Source organism: Equus quagga, chromosome 8 (assembly GCF_021613505.1).
Source record: "Equus quagga isolate Etosha38 chromosome 8, UCLA_HA_Equagga_1.0, whole genome shotgun sequence".
NCBI lineage: Eukaryota > Metazoa > Chordata > Mammalia > Perissodactyla > Equidae > Equus > Equus quagga.
In genome coordinates this window covers 5,928,329-5,934,987 of record NC_060274.1, presented here as the reverse complement: position 1 = coordinate 5,934,987, position 6,659 = coordinate 5,928,329, and the positions used below count along the sequence as shown (strand labels likewise).

Genomic DNA, 6,659 nt, shown 5'->3' with positions numbered 1-6,659 from the left:
GAAAGAAAGAAAGAAAGAAAGAAAGAAAGAAAGAAAGAAAGAAAGAACCCTTCTTCAGCCTAGAGGAAATGAGGTGACAGTGTATGCAGGTGGCTACACTATTTAATGTGAGGCAAGAGGTTCCCTCAGATCCCTATCAAATGTCTTCACGTGAAGGATCATGTGTCTGCAGTTTTCTTGAATTGCCACTAGAGGGTGCTCTTCCATGTTTTGGTAACCACCCAGAATCCTCTCCTCCTGTTGGTATCAGGATGGACCTCAGACATCACCTTGCTCTGTTGTTCAGCACAGTCTACTGCCATAAGGCTAATTCATCTTTTATTCTAATTGTGCTTCTTGTACCAGATAACGTGGAAAAGAGCCTTGCATCAGATAAAAATACGTCTTAAATGGCACAGACTCCTCCATGCATGTGCCTTTGTCCGCCATCTTGCAGTGAAGGACCAGTCTCCATTTACTGTCTGTCACAAACATCCAACTTTTCCAAAACCAGCTCTAGGCCTCTTCTGTGATCTTCTCCAGGGGTGTCTCAGTTCTTACTTCTTTTACAACGTAGACCTTTCTTTTTATTCCTTCTCTTGTGCTCCCATTCCTTTTCATGTATAGCCAACACTTATCTAGAAATCTGCATATTACTTTATAACGTAGTTCCTAAATGTCAACTCATCAAATTAACTATAAAAGTGAAAGGATTTCACCTCGTATTACGTTACAACTAGATTCTCAGAAATGGTGAGGCTTGCTTTTCTGTGAAACAGGAGCATGAAGACTTTTGCATCAACTAGTTGTAATATAACTAATTTAATTTCATTTTTGTATTTCTAAAGACCAAAGATGTATGTCCAACCATAATTTTAAAAGCAAAATAGAACACGTTGGTAGTTACATTAAGCATCAATTCAGTGACAAGTATATTACTGAAGAAATGGTCACTATAATGTAATATTGACTGGGAAAAGTTATGAGAAACAGAAACAAACTTACTACCTGGTAGTCAAGATGAGAGAAAAATGCAAGTCAAAGGGAGGAATTCCCAAGGAGGGGCAACCACAATGCCAATAGCTAGTAATAGCATTGCCTGGGTACTTACTGAGTGTTGGGCTGTGTGCTAAGCAGTTTATCTGCTGTATCTCGGTTTATCTTCACCACCCAATGAGGTAGGTATTATTATTGCTCTCAATTTACAGATGAGGAAACTGAGGCTCAGAGAGGCTAAGCAATTTGCCCAAGATCACATAGTGTTGCAGGTGGAACTCCAACCTCAACCTGTCTGCTCTAAAGGACAGGATCTTATTTACTCCCAATGATGTATCAATAATAGCACTACCTTTATAGCTCTTCTCAGGTGCAAAAGGGCATAAAATTAATCTAGAAATAAAACCACCTTTCTTCCTAATCTCTCACAATTTCTAAATCCGGACTGGTCGGCTGTGACCAGCTAAGCAGTGATGATGCAGCAGAAGTATAAGGACGGATGAAAAGAGAAGAAGACTTACAGATTGAAAAGACGTGTTCCTTCCTTGGTGGAACATGAGCTCATGGGTTCGGAGCTCCTCTGTGGAGGCGGACCTCAGTTGGCCCAGGTTGGTAGCACCGCCCTGTGGACATCCCTCCTGAGAATGTGGAAGATCCAGCTCTCCACTGTGACACCTGGTGGGTGGGGAGCGGACATTTTCCATCACAGACTCCACCACGGACTTATTTTTGTACCAAAATAAGTAAGAAGGCTTTGGACTTGGCACACAAAGTTAATGGACCTGCCCTGAGTTAAGACCCTGTTTGTCCTTGGTCTTATCCTCAGCAAGAGCCCCAATAAATATGCAAATTGCAGAAGTATCATCCAAACAGAAATATCTTTCATTATAATCCCAGGAAGCTCTCCGCTTCTACATTTCATTAAGCCACAGTTATTATTTTAGAACAAGGCCTTGTGCCTCTTGGTATATATTTAAAACTTGCAAATCGCTTCTTAATGTCTTAAATTTATAGTCAGCTTTGGAAATTTGAGGTTACCCTCCTTTGGTCAATTCAGGAGTTTCCACCCCCCCAACCTAAATAAGCCAACCTTAAATTCACATGCAAATCTCTAAATGGAAGTTACCAAAAATATAACTAGATTTTTTTCTACTTCAGTTACTTTAATTGCCAGAAACTATATTTTGCTCAGGCATCAGGGTAAATAACAGTTTGCCACAGAGAAAGTCTCTTTGACCTAGGTCATTGACTGATTTTTATTAGTATACACACACACACACACACACACACACACACACACACAATCTGAGAACACATTAACACATCTACAGGTTTTTTTCCTGGGGAAAGGAGTGCAGCATGCATTGATTAACACAATTTCTTGCTTCCTCCACTTTTACTGGATCCTGAAAAACTTGTGAGAGTGTTTTCCCTGGGGAGTCAGGAGACCTGGGTTCAGAGCTCACTTCTGACACTGAAGAAGGAACTGTGTGCTCTCTGGAAGATTCCAGACTTCCTGACTCCAATTCCTAATCTCTAAAATAGTGATTAGTGTGCCAGTTAGGTTTTAAAATATTCATGAGCTTGACCTAATCATTTTTATTCTAGGAATTAACTCTAAGGAAATAATTAAAGAGTCCTAAGTACCTGGATATTTTAAGTTTGTTTTTAATAATAGTGAAAAAACAGGAATAAGGTAAATGTCCATCAGTATGGAATTGGTTACATAAATTTTGTTTAATTCCTGTGATGGAATATTATGTTGTCTTTTTTTTTTTTCATTTTAGATTTTCTTTTTTTTCTTTTTTTTTCCTTTTTCTCCCCAAAGCCCCTGGGTACATAGTTGTATATTCTTCATTGTGGGTCTTTCTAGTTGTGGCATGTGGGACGCTGCCTCAGCGTGGTTTGATGAGCAGTGCCATGTCCGCGCCCAGGATTCGAACCAACGAAACACTGGGCTGCCTGCAGAGCACCGCGCTAACTTAACCACTTGGCCACCAGGCCAGCCCCTTATGTTGTCTTTTAAATGAGTGAAAACATGTTAAGGACATGATAAAATCATCATAATGTAAAATTAAATAAAAAACCCAGGTGTAAAAACATATATAACTTAATTGTGCACTAATATGTGTTTCAAATACATACACATTCACACACATACACAAGTTAAGAAGGAAATGCACTTAAATATCATTAATGGCTGTTTCTCAGTAGGGAGAGTATAAATAATTGTTTATTTCTTTATCCTTCTCTTTGTTTACCATTTCTTCCATAATGAACTGTATAATAAGAAAAGAAAGTTATTTTAAAAATAAATATGTTGGATTGTCTAGATTGCATCTAATTTTCTTTACAATTCTAAACATCTATTCCGTTTATGAATCAATAAAAAAAATTTAAAAATAACAGATAGATTTTGCGATTTCCAAACACAGCCGCTCCTCAGAATAGAAACATTTTGTGCCAGAATCTCATCGGATCTGAGGCAAGACTGAAGATCTGCATGCCTGGGTCATAAAGACACCATAACCCATTGTAAAAACCGGTGTTATTTTTTCCCCTTTGTGACATAGTTGAGTTTCTCCTCTTGACTGTCTTGAGACTTTTGAATCCTATGATAAGGTAGGATCATCCTAACTTATGTAAGAATCATCAGCAACTTTGCTCTCCTATTTCCCTACACATTTCAAATGACTTTTGCCTCTAGGCTTCCAGCACATGGGGTAGCAATTCAAGTCACTAGTTCTCTTTTTGCAGAAAAAACTTTCGAGGTCGCTCTCTTTCCACTAAAATCAGGAGCGCCCTTCAGTAGGTGTCTTAAAGTTCCCAAACCAGCCGTTTCCACCCGCACTTAACCAGCCCTTTTGAGTTCCTCGTCAAAAACTGGGAGATCAAGATGTTTAGTTCTTTCCAGATCTTAAGGCATCGCTCTGGGCTCACAGTGTTAAGGATGCTTAAATGCATAAAGAATGGTATGCCTCTTGAGTACCTACCAGCTGAACATTGACGGCAAGACAAAAAGTCCAGAGTAGTTCTTTCACTACTCTGTGCGAGAGAATACATGGCTCAGCAATGTGCAGCCCTCCACAGTGCTTTTTTCAAATAATTCTACTTACCTGGAACTGATTTCTTATGTCAAATTTCCTTTCGTGGTTACTTAGAGAGTCATGTGACTATCTGGTCAGAGCACAGAAAGGAGAAGCTAGAACTTCTGAATTTCACTCTTAAAATTTCAGGTTTCCAATGCCTGGCCGTGGAATCACAGACACTTTATTCTCCTGCATGCTAACCGCTCTCTCTCATTGCCTTCTGGCCAAACCATCCATGGCTAACTAGCGAAAAGTGGTCTCTATTTTTTAGGGGTGATTACAGGAGAAGCCCAGACTCCTCCAGAGTTTGTCAGCTGTCACTATCAGGAAATTAGTTCACGTCTTCAACTTAAACCTCACCTAAGAGTTTGTCAGTTTCTTCTAATTCAATTTTTGTTCAAGGTGGAAAATAGCCGGGCACTATCCCCATGACCATTGTTGTTACTACAATTACCATTACTGATGCTGCTGCTGCCACTTGGGGTGCCTACATCTACCTCAACCACCTCATCTAATCTTCACAGCAAACATAAGAGGGAGGCCTTATGTTTTTACCTTTTCATAGATGGAGACGTGAAAGTACAGCTAGTTAGTAGCAGAGCTGAAATATCAACCCAGGACTGCCAGGCTTTTCCTACCATGCTAGGTTGCCGCATCATCTGTCTTATACAATTGAAAGCTGTTCATTTTCCCCCCTAATCTTCACCAGGTAAAATTAGCCCAGCCTCTATGCCGTCTCCCAACCCAGAACTCCATACCTCTAAAATCTTTGCTGATATCTGTTTGTTGAGAAGGGTACTAGATGAGCGTTTTCCCTTTGAGATCTACCCTTTAATGATAATTGGGTTTGGGCTGGGGAAAAGGAGAGTTAATTTTAAAGCCTGGAGAACAATGTCAGCTCCAAAAACTCTTAGGAGAGGCTATGTGGTTGGAAGGAGGCTAAAGAGACTTCTGTTGAAGCTGTGTTTACAGAGCAAGCACAGAGTTTTTCCTTAGATGATGCGTTCATTTGAGTTGGCTTGGTGGGGGAGGCCTAGGAAGGCTACGGAGAGAACTTAAAGAACACCCTCACGCCCAGCCACCTTTGATGCTACCACTCCTGAGGAATCTTGCTAACAATTGCTTTCGGTGGATCGCCTCAATGGATTTCCCTGGTAGCCCCAGGGGGGTCACAAAAGCATAGCTGTTGGGAATTCAGGTGAGCAGCTGCTGGGGTGCATAATCAGGGGAGAGAAAGGAGCCAATGCCATATAGCACATAAGGTGCGAATTGATCCAGGATTTTCTGACCCCTGGTCCATTATACTACGAAGCACAATGGACTGTTAAGCCAGATGGGATCTGAGCTTAACCCCTCAGAAGAGGAAGAGCAGCTCTGCTTCCTCAGGCAGTGTTTCCATCGATGGATCCCAGCATTTTTCACTTAGAACCCAACAGTTTGCTTCTGGGTCAGAGCGGATCAGAAGATAAATGGGCCTTTTCAACTTTGGATTTCCAATTTCAGATGCTAGAATCATTCCTTATTTAATGTTTCAGCTCTCCTGTGCATAACCCAGATATAAAGTCTTTTCTGTTTATTTCTGAGCACTTACCTAATTTAGAGATTTTGGTTTCCAAATCAAAATAACCTTACTCAGAGAGATAAAAAACACAAGTGGATGCATTAAGAGTGATTGTCCCAAGCTAGTTGCTTTGTCTTGTTTTCCCCTCACTGTGGGGGTTTCTTTAATCTGTCTGCATACAGACACTTCACTTCTTCACTTCTCACACTTAGCTCCTTCGTTTCTTCAGGTGGCCATGACTGCGCTTGGACACAGAGGGTGGGCAGGTCACGTATACAAACACATCCCTGATTCTCTTGAAGTTACGGTTGCCTCAAGGAAAGTTGTGCAATCTCCAGGCTAAGTCACAAGAGGTAAAACTTTCCTATTCCTCAATAGTGACACTTCGCCCCCTCAGTGACGGCCCCCTGGCTCACTCGCTCACCTGCACAGCACACCAGCCTGGCCATGCCCTTGACTAGTCTCCTTTTGATTATCATTTGTTTATTCATTTAGTAAATATTTCTTGAACACCTACCAGGTAAAAAGCACTATGTTAAGTGCTGGAAATGGAAAGAAAGAGAGAGGAAGGAAAAAGGGGAGGGAAGAAGGGAGGGAGGGGAGAGAGAAGAAAATTCCTGTCCTTAAGGAGACTGAAGTCAAGTTCAGGAGAGAAGTTGTACAAGGGCCATGGAGCCATGCAGGTGAAATGCTGTGGGAGCCTAGTGTTAGAGATGAGAGAAGTTTGTGTAAAATGTTTCACCTAGACTTCAAAAGCTGAGGAATAGCACAAGTAAGGGCTTTGAACATAAACAACAAATTTGCAGCAGTAGTTGCTTGGAAGAGCCTGGAGAGAGAGAAAGTAGAGGAGTAATGGAGGGTGTTTAATGACACGCCCAGGAATCTGGGCTTGATGCCATAGGCAATAATTTGCCACTGAATATTTGCAAATACGTGAGTGACATAATCACAACTGGGCTTCAGGCCAGAGGAGAGTGGCAGCTACTTGTTCGAAGGAGTTTGGGGAGTTGGGGCTGGAGTTGGGTGAGCCAGCC

At 41.4% G+C, this 6,659-nt stretch overlaps 1 protein-coding gene across 3 annotated transcripts in view; it reads left to right on the top strand.

The window, feature by feature from the left end:
* PACRG (parkin coregulated) overlaps positions 1 to 6,659 on the top strand; it is a 503,222-nt gene that overhangs the window by 334,584 nt on the left and 161,979 nt on the right. The gene's annotated exons all lie outside the window — the stretch shown is intronic.